The sequence below is a fragment of the Ascaphus truei genome, chromosome 3 (genome assembly GCF_040206685.1).
Source record: "Ascaphus truei isolate aAscTru1 chromosome 3, aAscTru1.hap1, whole genome shotgun sequence".
NCBI lineage: Eukaryota > Metazoa > Chordata > Amphibia > Anura > Ascaphidae > Ascaphus > Ascaphus truei.
In genome coordinates this window covers 178788087-178806177 of record NC_134485.1, presented here as the reverse complement: position 1 = coordinate 178806177, position 18091 = coordinate 178788087, and positions in this window count along the sequence as shown.

Sequence of the window (18091 nt, the reverse complement as noted above, 5' to 3'; positions counted from 1 at the left end):
GTACAGAGAGTACTTGAAGGATCCTGCCAAACTCTAATAGTTCATATAATTCCAATAGGAAACCCTGAGTTGGATCCATACTGTATGTAACTTGGTATAGGATTTGTCATCATGGAGTTGGCGTAAGGCCTCTTCTACATAGTAAGCATAGTCTAGGACCACCACTGCTCCCCCTTTATCGGCATTCTTAACCACAATAAGATTATTTTCTTTTAAAGATTGAATAGCTTGTCTTTGTGTGAAGTTCAGATTGTTTGAACTATGAACAACATTTTTGGTTGTGGTAATACCTTGGGAGAGCAGTAGTAGATCCCGTTCCACGGCTGATTGAAACACATTGATTGCATGACCTGTGAAATACATGGGATGAAACTTAGATTTGTTTTTGAAACCTGACGATTGGCTACCCAGAAAGTTTTGTGAATCATATCCAGTCTCTGGTTGATCATTCAACAGCTCTAGCAAGTCCTGTATATGACAATTATCACGAAATGTGAACTGCTTCTTAATATCAAAAATTGGAATTGGACATGGTTCTTCATTATTTGATATTACGTTGTGGACATTGGGTCTCATGGATACTGTCTGTAGATCACCATGGTTAGGTATAGGTATTGAACTGTCTTTGTGCTTGAAAAAACTTTTGAGAGTTAACTTCCTAGTGAACCGGTAAAGATCCACTATAGTGGAGAATAAATCAAAATTTCTATCCGGTGCAAATGTAAGTCCCAAATTCAACACACTCAGTTCAGATTGTGACAGTGTGTATTTAGAGATATTTAGAATGTTTGTGTCTTCTAATTTCAGTGCCTCATCTTTTTTGCAGGGGCCACCCACCAGCTTATTCCTGGATCTTCTTCTCCGTCTGTGTCGTTTTTTGACTGCTGGCGTCCAGATGTATTCATGGCATATGTCTGTGTTCTCCGTGGTAGAAGAATTTCTTCATTGGAAGATGCTCCGGATTCAGTACCTGAGAAGGACACACTTGGAGGGATATGTTCAGAGTCTGAAATATCTGATTCTATATTTTTTCCTGTGTGTGCATCTGATTTTGAATTTTTCCTGAGTATTGATTTGGGTTTAGAAGTAATTTTCTTATTACTATTGTGATTCATATTCTGTGGATTTTTCTTAAAGGTTGTTTTGCTCGTATGTGGTTTCTGCCAAAGATAAATTTGTTTTTTTCTGATAATCAATTTTGTCCCTTTCATATTTGGTTTGTTTGGCCAGCATTATACTTTTTTCTAGATTTTTAATTCTCTGTGATAGTAATTTGTCCATATCTTTGAACCGGTCTATATGGGTGAAAGCCTGCAATTGAGATTGTAGATCTATAACATGCTTGTGTGAAGTGATTTTCTTTTTGGATTTGTGTTGAATAATTAATTCAATTAATTTAAAGGAACACTGGTCCAAAATTAGGTTCCATTGTTTCTCAAATTCGTGTGTTTCAAATCCAAATGATGGAGCTTTTGTCATTCGGAGACCTCCAAAATTCTCCAGTGTAACAATGTCCCACCATAATTTTAAATCATGCGATATACATTTTTCTAAACGAAAAAATTGCGCTTTAAGATCTTGTATATCCTCACATAGAATATTACAGTCCTGATCAAAAAAAGACTCAGCTTTTTTGGTGCTAGCTGCCAAATTAAAACAATTAAAGGCAAAATGAGAATTTAAATCTTGTGGAGACACTGTAGGTATATCCATACTGAATAATTTTCAAAGTATAATGTGATGTCAATTGAGTATTGAGTCCAGCAACAGTGTAGAAGAACAAGGAGTCAAAAAAGAAACACTTAAAAGTATCACATCGATGAAATAAAATCCAGGGTTAATATTACCTGCTGGAACACTGGTGAGTCTGTGAAGATAGATGATATAAGTATCCAGGTGTAAATCCAAGTCCAGGCGGTGTGGATATGCAGACCAAGAAGAACTGACTGGCGACTCCAGGATAAACACCTTATGGCTATTAGCCTGTATATGGTTGATAAGTAGGGCAAGGAAAAAAGTCTAATGGATGTATGGGGTTGCGGCTGTGTGCAGTCCCGTTCTCAATCTATGGCGAGCGGCTGCAGATGCGACAGCTAACGGATGGAGTGGATACTCACGATGGTCCGTCCCCTCTGCTCACGACTGCACTTTCCCCTCCAGGGGTGAAGGACGTACTTCACTTGCGCAGCCACGATTCGGATGTAGACAAGAAGATAGAAGATCGATGCCAGCAGACTCACCAGGTAGGATGGTAAAATCAATGTATTAAACTACATAAAGCAGATACTAACAAGACATGACTAGAAGACCTCCTCCCACGCGTTTCAGGCAAGTTTGCCCTTTCTCAAGGAGTGTAACAAGCATGAAGGGAGGGTGTTATTTATACCTCCCTTCTACTAATTGACTAATGTGTTGCACCTAATTGGAAAATTATGCAAATTTCAACACATTGGACTCAAACTCGTTAGTCACATATATATATACAAATATAATAAAATAGTTTGATATGCAGACTATGGTATAATTATCATAGTACAATAGTCTGCAATGGTATAATACCTTAAATCATAATATGTATGAATTCTACATATGTAGTGTCCACAAATTACATAGAAAAATACATGTGGAAACATCATTGTTGATTATTAAGTAAGTATATAATGCTAACCAATCAAAACCACTTGATTAGGGCAAGGCATACATTATGTACATATATATATATATATATATATATATATATATATATATATATATATATATATATATGTATATATATATAAATATCTCTCTATACAGGATATCACCTTACAAATGCTCCACATAAATGACAAATACAGATACAACAGTAGAAGTATAATGAATATATAATTCCATTAATATATTGTATAATGCTTATGATGTTGGAAAGAAAGAACACAGGGAAGGAAGGGAGCACAGGGGAGGGGGGGGGCAGGGGAGGTGGTGGTTGGAGTGGTAAGGGAGGGGTGTGTGGGAGGGGGGGGGGAGTGTGTGAGGGTTGTAAGGAAGGAACATGGAATACAGTAATACCCATTAGTAACCCTAGTGTAAGATCACAGAAAAACCTTCAGGTCCCATTCTGTATTGAGGCCTTTAGGTATTTATGTGTCGATGGTGAAGATCTAGAACGTTTCACGTTGGTAAAGAGCCCTGGATCGATCTCCACCTCGTTTGTGGGGTCTAATATGTTCAAGAATTACACATTTTACATTTCTGAGACTACCTGACTGGCATTCCATAAAGTGATTAGACATGGGACGTGTAATGTCCAAATTATTAATATGTCTAATATGTTCTAACATCCTTATTTTAAATAAGCGGGTTGTTAGACCCACATATCGTTTATTGCATCCGCAGGTGATCATGTATATTACATGATCCGTGTTACACGTCACAAATGAAAGGATTCTGTATTCTTTAGTTTGTTCAGTGTTAGTGAAACTTTTACATTTTTGGACATATTGACATATTTTACATTTCCCGCATTTAAAACACCCTATTAGATCTGGGAATAGCATGTTTTTGTTGTATTTGTTCTTGTCTGAGATCATACTTGGTGAAACTAGGCTGCCCAGTGTGTGTGCTTTTTGAAAGACAAATGTTGGGTCCATAGATACCATGTCCTTTAAGAGAACATCTGTATTGAGAATGGCCCAGTGTTTCCTAATTATTGATTTGATGTTCATAGCTTGACGGCTATATGAGTGATAACGAATGGTGGTTCACATTGATTTATGTCATTCTGTTTAAATGTATTGTTCTGTTTTGTATGAGCAAAGCTGGAGAGATCAGTATTGATAAGATCATCCCTAGGTTTATTTCTGGCCTTAGTATATGCCCATTGCACTGATAGTGGGTCATAGCCTCTATCTAAAAATCTTTTAATGAGATCATAGGAACTATTGTCAAAGTGTTCCATCGTAGAACAGTTCCTACGTAAATGAAGGAACTGTCCATAGGGTAATCCTTTAAGTAGATTTGGGCTATGGCAACTAGATGCGTGCAAAAGTGTATTCCTAGAGTTGGGCTTCCGGTATATGTTGGTATATACTCGACTATCCATACCTACATACAGACACAAGTCCAAGAATTGTATGCGGTGATGGTGAAAGTGATATGTGAATGACAGATTATAAGTGTTGGTGTTGAGATAAGTGAAGAAGGCATACAGTTGTGAGACTGTGTCAGACCAAACTATAATGAGATAATCTATATAACGGTGATATGTGATAATGTGATGTCGATAGGGGTTCCTATCTCCAAACACATGGGTATTTTCCCACCACCCCATGAAGAGATTGGCATAGGAAGGCGCAAATGATGATCCCATGGCGGTCCCACATGTTTGGAGATAGAAACCCCCATCCAACATAAAATAATTGTGAGTGAGGAGGAATCTGATGGCATTCAGCAAAAAGGTGATCTGAGCTGGAGCAAGTGTGGCATCAGATTCCAAAAAGTGTCGTGCAGCAGGTAGACCATGTTCATGTGAAATAATAGTGTAAAGCGAAGACACATCTAACGTGACCCAAAGATGTGATGGTGACCAAGTAAAATCAGAAAAACTAGATAAAACGTGTGAGGTGTCTAAAAGGTAGGAAGGAAGTGAAGTGACTAGAGGTTGAAGAAAGTGATTAACGTATTGTGAAAAGTGCTCCCCCAGTGAACCAATACTAGAAACAATGGGTCTACCTGTGCGGTGGAGAAGGGACTTGTGAACTTTAGGGAGGTGATGGAATATGGGTAGAACCGGGTGAGTACTATGTAGATATTCATATTCTTGTACAGAGAGTACTTGAAGGATCCTGCCAAACTCTAATAGTTCATATAATTCCAATAGGAAACCCTGAGTTGGATCCATACTGTATGTAACTTGGTATAGGATTTGTCATCATGGAGTTGGCGTAAGGCCTCTTCTACATAGTAAGCATAGTCTAGGACCACCACTGCTCCCCCTTTATCGGCATTCTTAACCACAATAAGATTATTTTCTTTTAAAGATTGAATAGCTTGTCTTTGTGTGAAGTTCAGATTGTTTGAACTATGAACAACATTTTTGGTTGTGGTAATACCTTGGGAGAGCAGTAGTAGATCCCGTTCCACGGCTGATTGAAACACATTGATTGCATGACCTGTGAAATACATGGGATGAAACTTAGATTTGTTTTTGAAACCTGACGATTGGCTACCCAGAAAGTTTTGTGAATCATATCCAGTCTCTGGTTGATCATTCAACAGCTCTAGCAAGTCCTGTATATGACAATTATCACGAAATGTGAACTGCTTCTTAATATCAAAAATTGGAATTGGACATGGTTCTTCATTATTTGATATTACGTTGTGGACATTGGGTCTCATGGATACTGTCTGTAGATCACCATGGTTAGGTATAGGTATTGAACTGTCTTTGTGCTTGAAAAAACTTTTGAGAGTTAACTTCCTAGTGAACCGGTGAAGATCCACTATAGTGGAGAATAAATCAAAATTTCTATCCGGTGCAAATGTAAGTCCCAAATTCAACACACTCAGTTCAGATTGTGACAGTGTGTATTTAGAGATATTTAGAATGTTTGTGTCTTCTAATTTCAGTGCCTCATCTTTTTTGCAGGGGCCACCCACCAGCTTATTCCTGGATCTTCTTCTCCGTCTGTGTCGTTTTTTGACTGCTGGCGTCCAGATGTATTCATGGCATATGTCTGTGTTCTCCGTGGTAGAAGAATTTCTTCATTGGAAGATGCTCCGGATTCAGTACCTGAGAAGGACACACTTGGAGGGATATGTTCAGAGTCTGAAATATCTGATTCTATATTTTTTCCTGTGTGTGCATCTGATTTTGAATTTTTCCTGAGTATTGATTTGGGTTTAGAAGTAATTTTCTTATTACTATTGTGATTCATATTCTGTGGATTTTTCTTAAAGGTTGTTTTGCTCGTATGTGGTTTCTGCCAAAGATAAATTTGTTTTTTTCTGATAATCAATTTTGTCCCTTTCATATTTGGTTTGTTTGGCCAGCATTATACTTTTTTCTAGATTTTTAATTCTCTGTGATAGTAATTTGTCCATATCTTTGAACCGGTCTATATGGGTGAAAGCCTGCAATTGAGATTGTAGATCTATAACATGCTTGTGTGAAGTGATTTTCTTTTTGGATTTGTGTTGAATAATTAATTCAATTAATTTAAAGGAACACTGGTCCAAAATTAGGTTCCATTGTTTCTCAAATTCGTGTGTTTCAAATCCAAATGATGGAGCTTTTGTCATTCGGAGACCTCCAAAATTCTCCAGTGTAACAATGTCCCACCATAATTTTAAATCATGCGATATACATTTTTCTAAACGAAAAAATTGCGCTTTAAGATCTTGTATATCCTCACATAGAATATTACAGTCCTGATCAAAAAAAGACTCAGCTTTTTTGGTGCTAGCTGCCAAATTAAAACAATTAAAGGCAAAATGAGAATTTAAATCTTGTGGAGACACTGTAGGTATATCCATACTGAATAATTTTCAAAGTATAATGTGATGTCAATTGAGTATTGAGTCCAGCAACAGTGTAGAAGAACAAGGAGTCAAAAAAGAAACACTTAAAAGTATCACATCGATGAAATAAAATCCAGGGTTAATATTACCTGCTGGAACACTGGTGAGTCTGTGAAGATAGATGATATAAGTATCCAGGTGTAAATCCAAGTCCAGGCGGTGTGGATATGCAGACCAAGAAGAACTGACTGGCGACTCCAGGATAAACACCTTATGGCTATTAGCCTGTATATGGTTGATAAGTAGGGCAAGGAAAAAAGTCTAATGGATGTATGGGGTTGCGGCTGTGTGCAGTCCCGTTCTCAATCTATGGCGAGCGGCTGCAGATGCGACAGCTAACGGATGGAGTGGATACTCACGATGGTCCGTCCCCTCTGCTCACGACTGCACTTTCCCCTCCAGGGGTGAAGGACGTACTTCACTTGCGCAGCCACGATTCGGATGTAGACAAGAAGATAGAAGATCGATGCCAGCAGACTCACCAGGTAGGATGGTAAAATCAATGTATTAAACTACATAAAGCAGATACTAACAAGAGATGACTAGAAGACCTCCTCCCACGCGTTTCAGGCAAGTTTGCCCTTTCTCAAGGAGTGTAACAAGCATGAAGGGAGGGTGTTATTTATACCTCCCTTCTACTAATTGACTAATGTGTTGCACCTAATTGGAAAATTATGCAAATTTCAACACATTGGACTCAAACTCGTTAGTCACATATATATATATACAAATATAATAAAATAGTTTGATATGCAGACTATGGTATAATTATCATAGTACAATAGTCTGCAATGGTATAATACCTTAAATCATAATATGTATGAATTCTACATATGTAGTGTCCACAAATTACATAGAAAAATACATGTGGAAACATCATTGTTGATTATTAAGTAAGTATATAATGCTAACCAATCAAAACCACTTGATTAGGGCAAGGCATACATTATGTACATATATATATATATATATATATATATATATATATATATATATATATATATATATATATATATATATATATATATATATATATATGTATATATATATAAATATCTCTCTATACAGGATATCACCTTACAAATGCTCCACATAAATGACAAATACAGATACAACAGTAGAAGTATAATGAATATATAATTCCATTAATATATTGTATAATGCTTATGATGTTGGAAAGAAAGAACACAGGGAAGGAAGGGAGCACAGGGGAGGGGGGGGCAGGGGAGGTGGTGGTTGGAGTGGTAAGGGAGGGGTGTGTGGGAGGGGGGGGGGAGTGTGTGAGGGTTGTAAGGAAGGAACATGGAATACAGTAATACCCATTAGTAACCCTAGTGTAAGATCACAGAAAAACCTTCAGGTCCCATTCTGTATTGAGGCCTTTAGGTATTTATGTGTCGATGGTGAAGATCTAGAACGTTTCACGTTGGTAAAGAGCCCTGGATCGATCTCCACCTCATTTGTGGGGTCTAATATGTTCAAGAATTACACATTTTACATTTCTGAGACTACCTGACTGGCATTCCATAAAGTGATTAGACATGGGACGTGTAATGTCCAAATTATTAATATGTCTAATATGTTCTAACATCCTTATTTTAAATAAGCGGGTTGTTAGACCCACATATCGTTTATTGCATCCGCAGGTGATCATGTATATTACATGATCCGTGTTACACGTCACAAATGAAAGGATTCTGTATTCTTTAGTTTGTTCAGTGTTAGTGAAACTTTTACATTTTTGGACATATTGACATATTTTACATTTCCCGCATTTAAAACACCCTATTAGATCTGGGAATAGCATGTTTTTGTTGTATTTGTTCTTGTCTGAGATCATACTTGGTGAAACTAGGCTGCCCAGTGTGTGTGCTTTTTGAAAGACAAATGTTGGGTCCATAGATACCATGTCCTTTAAGAGAACATCTGTATTGAGAATGGCCCAGTGTTTCCTAATTATTGATTTGATGTTCATAGCTTGACGGCTATATGAGTGATAACGAATGGTGGTTCACATTGATTTATGTCATTCTGTTTAAATGTATTGTTCTGTTTTGTATGAGCAAAGCTGGAGAGATCAGTATTGATAAGATCATCCCTAGGTTTATTTCTGGCCTTAGTATATGCCCATTGCACTGATAGTGGGTCATAGCCTCTATCTAAAAATCTTTTAATGAGATCATAGGAACTATTGTCAAAGTGTTCCATCGTAGAACAGTTCCTACGTAAATGAAGGAACTGTCCATAGGGTAATCCTTTAAGTAGATTTGGGCTATGGCAACTAGATGCGTGCAAAAGTGTATTCCTAGAGTTGGGCTTCCGGTATATGTTGGTATATACTCGACTATCCATACCTACATACAGACACAAGTCCAAGAATTGTATGCGGTGATGGTGAAAGTGATATGTGAATGACAGATTATAAGTGTTGGTGTTGAGATAAGTGAAGAAGGCATACAGTTGTGAGACTGTGTCAGACCAAACTATAATGAGATAATCTATATAACGGTGATATGTGATAATGTGATGTCGATAGGGGTTCCTATCTCCAAACACATGGGTATTTTCCCACCACCCCATGAAGAGATTGGCATAGGAAGGCGCAAATGATGATCCCATGGCGGTCACACATGTTTGGAGATAGAAACCCCCATCCAACATAAAATAATTGTGAGTGAGGAGGAATCTGTTGGCATTCAGCAAAAAGGTGATCTGAGCTGGAGCAAGTGTGGCATCAGATTCCAAAAAGTGTCATGCAGCAGGTAGACCATGTTCATGTGAAATAATAGTGTAAAGCGAAGACACATCTAACGTGACCCAAAGATGTGATGGTGACCAAGTAAAATCAGAAAAACTAGATAAAACGTGTGAGGTGTCTAAAAGGTAGGAAGGAAGTGAAGTGACTAGAGGTTGAAGAAAGTGATTAACGTATTGTGAAAAGTGCTCCCCCAGTGAACCAATACTAGAAACAATGGGTCTACCTGTGCGGTGGAGAAGGGACTTGTGAACTTTAGGGAGGTGATGGAATATGGGTAGAACCGGGTGAGTACTATGTAGATATTCATATTCTTGTACAGAGAGTACTTGAAGGATCCTGCCAAACTCTAATAGTTCATATAATTCCAATAGGAAACCCTGAGTTGGATCCATACTGTATGTAACTTGGTATAGGATTTGTCATCATGGAGTTGGCGTAAGGCCTCTTCTACATAGTAAGCATAGTCTAGGACCACCACTGCTCCCCCTTTATCGGCATTCTTAACCACAATAAGATTATTTTCTTTTAAAGATTGAATAGCTTGTCTTTGTGTGAAGTTCAGATTGTTTGAACTATGAACAACATTTTTGGTTGTGGTAATACCTTGGGAGAGCAGTAGTAGATCCCGTTCCACGGCTGATTGAAACACATTGATTGCATGACCTGTGAAATACATGGGATGAAACTTAGATTTGTTTTTGAAACCTGACGATTGGCTACCCAGAAAGTTTTGTGAATCATATCCAGTCTCTGGTTGATCATTCAACAGCTCTAGCAAGTCCTGTATATGACAATTATCACGAAATGTGAACTGCTTCTTAATATCAAAAATTGGAATTGGACATGGTTCTTCATTATTTGATATTACGTTGTGGACATTGGGTCTCATGGATACTGTCTGTAGATCACCATGGTTAGGTATAGGTATTGAACTGTCTTTGTGCTTGAAAAAACTTTTGAGAGTTAACTTCCTAGTGAACCGGTAAAGATCCACTATAGTGGAGAATAAATCAAAATTTCTATCCGGTGCAAATGTAAGTCCCAAATTCAACACACTCAGTTCAGATTGTGACAGTGTGTATTTAGAGATATTTAGAATGTTTGTGTCTTCTAATTTCAGTGCCTCATCTTTTTTGCAGGGGCCACCCACCAGCTTATTCCTGGATCTTCTTCTCCGTCTGTGTCGTTTTTTGACTGCTGGCGTCCAGATGTATTCATGGCATATGTCTGTGTTCTCCGTGGTAGAAGAATTTCTTCATTGGAAGATGCTCCGGATTCAGTACCTGAGAAGGACACACTTGGAGGGATATGTTCAGAGTCTGAAATATCTGATTCTATATTTTTTCCTGTGTGTGCATCTGATTTTGAATTTTTCCTGAGTATTGATTTGGGTTTAGAAGTAATTTTCTTATTACTATTGTGATTCATATTCTGTGGATTTTTCTTAAAGGTTGTTTTGCTCGTATGTGGTTTCTGCCAAAGATAAATTTGTTTTTTTCTGATAATCAATTTTGTCCCTTTCATATTTGGTTTGTTTGGCCAGCATTATACTTTTTTCTAGATTTTTAATTCTCTGTGATAGTAATTTGTCCATATCTTTGAACCGGTCTATATGGGTGAAAGCCTGCAATTGAGATTGTAGATCTATAACATGCTTGTGTGAAGTGATTTTCTTTTTGGATTTGTGTTGAATAATTAATTCAATTAATTTAAAGGAACACTGGTCCAAAATTAGGTTCCATTGTTTCTCAAATTCGTGTGTTTCAAATCCAAATGATGGAGCTTTTGTCATTCGGAGACCTCCAAAATTCTCCAGTGTAACAATGTCCCACCATAATTTTAAATCATGCGATATACATTTTTCTAAACGAAAAAATTGCGCTTTAAGATCTTGTATATCCTCACATAGAATATTACAGTCCTGATCAAAAAAAGACTCAGCTTTTTTGGTGCTAGCTGCCAAATTAAAACAATTAAAGGCAAAATGAGAATTTAAATCTTGTGGAGACACTGTAGGTATATCCATACTGAATAATTTTCAAAGTATAATGTGATGTCAATTGAGTATTGAGTCCAGCAACAGTGTAGAAGAACAAGGAGTCAAAAAAGAAACACTTAAAAGTATCACATCGATGAAATAAAATCCAGGGTTAATATTACCTGCTGGAACACTGGTGAGTCTGTGAAGATAGATGATATAAGTATCCAGGTGTAAATCCAAGTCCAGGCGGTGTGGATATGCAGACCAAGAAGAACTGACTGGCGACTCCAGGATAAACACCTTATGGCTATTAGCCTGTATATGGTTGATAAGTAGGGCAAGGAAAAAAGTCTAATGGATGTATGGGGTTGCGGCTGTGTGCAGTCCCGTTCTCAATCTATGGCGAGCGGCTGCAGATGCGACAGCTAACGGATGGAGTGGATACTCACGATGGTCCGTCCCCTCTGCTCACGACTGCACTTTCCCCTCCAGGGGTGAAGGACGTACTTCACTTGCGCAGCCACGATTCGGATGTAGACAAGAAGATAGAAGATCGATGCCAGCAGACTCACCAGGTAGGATGGTAAAATCAATGTATTAAACTACATAAAGCAGATACTAACAAGACATGACTAGAAGACCTCCTCCCACGCGTTTCAGGCAAGTTTGCCCTTTCTCAAGGAGTGTAACAAGCATGAAGGGAGGGTGTTATTTATACCTCCCTTCTACTAATTGACTAATGTGTTGCACCTAATTGGAAAATTATGCAAATTTCAACACATTGGACTCAAACTCGTTAGTCACATATATATATACAAATATAATAAAATAGTTTGATATGCAGACTATGGTATAATTATCATAGTACAATAGTCTGCAATGGTATAATACCTTAAATCATAATATGTATGAATTCTACATATGTAGTGTCCACAAATTACATAGAAAAATACATGTGGAAACATCATTGTTGATTATTAAGTAAGTATATAATGCTAACCAATCAAAACCACTTGATTAGGGCAAGGCATACATTATGTACATATATATATATATATATATATATATATATATATATATATATATATATATATATGTATATATATATATAAATATCTCTCTATACAGGATATCACCTTACAAATGCTCCACATAAATGACAAATACAGATACAACAGTAGAAGTATAATGAATATATAATTCCATTAATATATTGTATAATGCTTATGATGTTGGAAAGAAAGAACACAGGGAAGGAAGGGAGCACAGGGGAGGGGGGGGGCAGGGGAGGTGGTGGTTGGAGTGGTAAGGGAGGGGTGTGTGGGAGGGGGGGGGGAGTGTGTGAGGGTTGTAAGGAAGGAACATGGAATACAGTAATACCCATTAGTAACCCTAGTGTAAGATCACAGAAAAACCTTCAGGTCCCATTCTGTATTGAGGCCTTTAGGTATTTATGTGTCGATGGTGAAGATCTAGAACGTTTCACGTTGGTAAAGAGCCCTGGATCGATCTCCACCTCGTTTGTGGGGTCTAATATGTTCAAGAATTACACATTTTACATTTCTGAGACTACCTGACTGGCATTCCATAAAGTGATTAGACATGGGACGTGTAATGTCCAAATTATTAATATGTCTAATATGTTCTAACATCCTTATTTTAAATAAGCGGGTTGTTAGACCCACATATCGTTTATTGCATCCGCAGGTGATCATGTATATTACATGATCCGTGTTACACGTCACAAATGAAAGGATTCTGTATTCTTTAGTTTGTTCAGTGTTAGTGAAACTTTTACATTTTTGGACATATTGACATATTTTACATTTCCCGCATTTAAAACACCCTATTAGATCTGGGAATAGCATGTTTTTGTTGTATTTGTTCTTGTCTGAGATCATACTTGGTGAAACTAGGCTGCCCAGTGTGTGTGCTTTTTGAAAGACAAATGTTGGGTCCATAGATACCATGTCCTTTAAGAGAACATCTGTATTGAGAATGGCCCAGTGTTTCCTAATTATTGATTTGATGTTCATAGCTTGACGGCTATATGAGTGATAACGAATGGTGGTTCACATTGATTTATGTCATTCTGTTTAAATGTATTGTTCTGTTTTGTATGAGCAAAGCTGGAGAGATCAGTATTGATAAGATCATCCCTAGGTTTATTTCTGGCCTTAGTATATGCCCATTGCACTGATAGTGGGTCATAGCCTCTATCTAAAAATCTTTTAATGAGATCATAGGAACTATTGTCAAAGTGTTCCATCGTAGAACAGTTCCTACGTAAATGAAGGAACTGTCCATAGGGTAATCCTTTAAGTAGATTTGGGCTATGGCAACTAGATGCGTGCAAAAGTGTATTCCTAGAGTTGGGCTTCCGGTATATGTTGGTATATACTCGACTATCCATACCTACATACAGACACAAGTCCAAGAATTGTATGCGGTGATGGTGAAAGTGATATGTGAATGACAGATTATAAGTGTTGGTGTTGAGATAAGTGAAGAAGGCATACAGTTGTGAGACTGTGTCAGACCAAACTATAATGAGATAATCTATATAACGGTGATATGTGATAATGTGATGTCGATAGGGGTTCCTATCTCCAAACACATGGGTATTTTCCCACCACCCCATGAAGAGATTGGCATAGGAAGGCGCAAATGATGATCCCATGGCGGTCCCACATGTTTGGAGATAGAAACCCCCATCCAACATAAAATAATTGTGAGTGAGGAGGAATCTGATGGCATTCAGCAAAAAGGTGATCTGAGCTGGAGCAAGTGTGGCATCAGATTCCAAAAAGTGTCGTGCAGCAGGTAGACCATGTTCATGTGAAATAATAGTGTAAAGCGAAGACACATCTAACGTGACCCAAAGATGTGATGGTGACCAAGTAAAATCAGAAAAACTAGATAAAACGTGTGAGGTGTCTAAAAGGTAGGAAGGAAGTGAAGTGACTAGAGGTTGAAGAAAGTGATTAACGTATTGTGAAAAGTGCTCCCCCAGTGAACCAATACTAGAAACAATGGGTCTACCTGTGCGGTGGAGAAGGGACTTGTGAACTTTAGGGAGGTGATGGAATATGGGTAGAACCGGGTGAGTACTATGTAGATATTCATATTCTTGTACAGAGAGTACTTGAAGGATCCTGCCAAACTCTAATAGTTCATATAATTCCAATAGGAAACCCTGAGTTGGATCCATACTGTATGTAACTTGGTATAGGATTTGTCATCATGGAGTTGGCGTAAGGCCTCTTCTACATAGTAAGCATAGTCTAGGACCACCACTGCTCCCCCTTTATCGGCATTCTTAACCACAATAAGATTATTTTCTTTTAAAGATTGAATAGCTTGTCTTTGTGTGAAGTTCAGATTGTTTGAACTATGAACAACATTTTTGGTTGTGGTAATACCTTGGGAGAGCAGTAGTAGATCCCGTTCCACGGCTGATTGAAACACATTGTTTGCATGACCTGTGAAATACATGGGATGAAACTTAGATTTGTTTTTGAAACCTGACGATTGGCTACCCAGAAAGTTTTGTGAATCATATCCAGTCTCTGGTTGATCATTCAACAGCTCTAGCAAGTCCTGTATATGACAATTATCACGAAATGTGAACTGCTTCTTAATATCAAAAATTGGAATTGGACATGGTTCTTCATTATTTGATATTACGTTGTGGACATTGGGTCTCATGGATACTGTCTGTAGATCACCATGGTTAGGTATAGGTATTGAACTGTCTTTGTGCTTGAAAAAACTTTTGAGAGTTAACTTCCTAGTGAACCGGTGAAGATCCACTATAGTGGAGAATAAATCAAAATTTCTATCCGGTGCAAATGTAAGTCCCAAATTCAACACACTCAGTTCAGATTGTGACAGTGTGTATTTAGAGATATTTAGAATGTTTGTGTCTTCTAATTTCAGTGCCTCATCTTTTTTGCAGGGGCCACCCACCAGCTTATTCCTGGATCTTCTTCTCCGTCTGTGTCGTTTTTTGACTGCTGGCGTCCAGATGTATTCATGGCATATGTCTGTGTTCTCCGTGGTAGAAGAATTTCTTCATTGGAAGATGCTCCGGATTCAGTACCTGAGAAGGACACACTTGGAGGGATATGTTCAGAGTCTGAAATATCTGATTCTATATTTTTTCCTGTGTGTGCATCTGATTTTGAATTTTTCCTGAGTATTGATTTGGGTTTAGAAGTAATTTTCTTATTACTATTGTGATTCATATTCTGTGGATTTTTCTTAAAGGTTGTTTTGCTCGTATGTGGTTTCTGCCAAAGATAAATTTGTTTTTTTCTGATAATCAATTTTGTCCCTTTCATATTTGGTTTGTTTGGCCAGCATTATACTTTTTTCTAGATTTTTAATTCTCTGTGATAGTAATTTGTCCATATCTTTGAACCGGTCTATATGGGTGAAAGCCTGCAATTGAGATTGTAGATCTATAACATGCTTGTGTGAAGTGATTTTCTTTTTGGATTTGTGTTGAATAATTAATTCAATTAATTTAAAGGAACACTGGTCCAAAATTAGGTTCCATTGTTTCTCAAATTCGTGTGTTTCAAATCCAAATGATGGAGCTTTTGTCATTCGGAGACCTCCAAAATTCTCCAGTGTAACAATGTCCCACCATAATTTTAAATCATGCGATATACATTTTTCTAAACGAAAAAATTGCGCTTTAAGATCTTGTATATCCTCACATAGAATATTACAGTCCTGATCAAAAAAAGACTCAGCTTTTTTGGTGCTAGCTGCCAAATTAAAACAATTAAAGGCAAAATGAGAATTTAAATCTTGTGGAGACACTGTAGGTATATCCATACTGAATAATTTTCAAAGTATAATGTGATGTCAATTGAGTATTGAGTCCAGCAACAGTGTAGAAGAACAAGGAGTCAAAAAAGAAACACTTAAAAGTATCACATCGATGAAATAAAATCCAGGGTTAATATTACCTGCTGGAACACTGGTGAGTCTGTGAAGATAGATGATATAAGTATCCAGGTGTAAATCCAAGTCCAGGCGGTGTGGATATGCAGACCAAGAAGAACTGACTGGCGACTCCAGGATAAACACCTTATGGCTATTAGCCTGTATATGGTTGATAAGTAGGGCAAGGAAAAAAGTCTAATGGATGTATGGGGTTGCGGCTGTGTGCAGTCCCGTTCTCAATCTATGGCGAGCGGCTGCAGATGCGACAGCTAACGGATGGAGTGGATACTCACGATGGTCCGTCCCCTCTGCTCACGACTGCACTTTCCCCTCCAGGGGTGAAGGACGTACTTCACTTGCGCAGCCACGATTCGGATGTAGACAAGAAGATAGAAGATCGATGCCAGCAGACTCACCAGGTAGGATGGTAAAATCAATGTATTAAACTACATAAAGCAGATACTAACAAGAGATGACTAGAAGACCTCCTCCCACGCGTTTCAGGCAAGTTTGCCCTTTCTCAAGGAGTGTAACAAGCATGAAGGGAGGGTGTTATTTATACCTCCCTTCTACTAATTGACTAATGTGTTGCACCTAATTGGAAAATTATGCAAATTTCAACACATTGGACTCAAACTCGTTAGTCACATATATATATATACAAATATAATAAAATTGTTTGATATGCAGACTATGGTATAATTATCATAGTACAATAGTCTGCAATGGTATAATACCTTAAATCATAATATGTATGAATTCTACATATGTAGTGTCCACAAATTACATAGAAAAATACATGTGGAAACATCATTGTTGATTATTAAGTAAGTATATAATGCTAACCAATCAAAACCACTTGATTAGGGCAAGGCATACATTATGTACATATATATATATATATATATATATATATATATATATATATATATATATATATATATATATATATGTATATATATATAAATATCTCTCTATACAGGATATCACCTTACAAATGCTCCACATAAATGACAAATACAGATACAACAGTAGAAGTATAATGAATATATAATTCCATTAATATATTGTATAATGCTTATGATGTTGGAAAGAAAGAACACAGGGAAGGAAGGGAGCACAGGGGAGGGGGGGGCAGGGGAGGTGGTGGTTGGAGTGGTAAGGGAGGGGTGTGTGGGAGGGGGGGGGAGTGTGTGAGGGTTGTAAGGAAGGAACATGGAATACAGTAATACCCATTAGTAACCCTAGTGTAAGATCACAGAAAAACCTTCAGGTCCCATTCTGTATTGAGGCCTTTAGGTATTTATGTGTCGATGGTGAAGATCTAGAACGTTTCACGTTGGTAAAGAGCCCTGGATCGATCTCCACCTCGTTTGTGGGGTCTAATATGTTCAAGAATTACACATTTTACATTTCTGAGACTACCTGACTGGCATTCCATAAAGTGATTAGACATGGGACGTGTAATGTCCAAATTATTAATATGTCTAATATGTTCTAACATCCTTATTTTAAATAAGCGGGTTGTTAGACCCACATATCGTTTATTGCATCCGCAGGTGATCATGTATATTACATGATCCGTGTTACACGTCACAAATGAAAGGATTCTGTATTCTTTAGTTTGTTCAGTGTTAGTGAAACTTTTACATTTTTGGACATATTGACATATTTTACATTTCCCGCATTTAAAACACCCTATTAGATCTGGGAATAGCATGTTTTTGTTGTATTTGTTCTTGTCTGAGATCATACTTGGTGAAACTAGGCTGCCCAGTGTGTGTGCTTTTTGAAAGACAAATGTTGGGTCCATAGATACCATGTCCTTTAAGAGAACA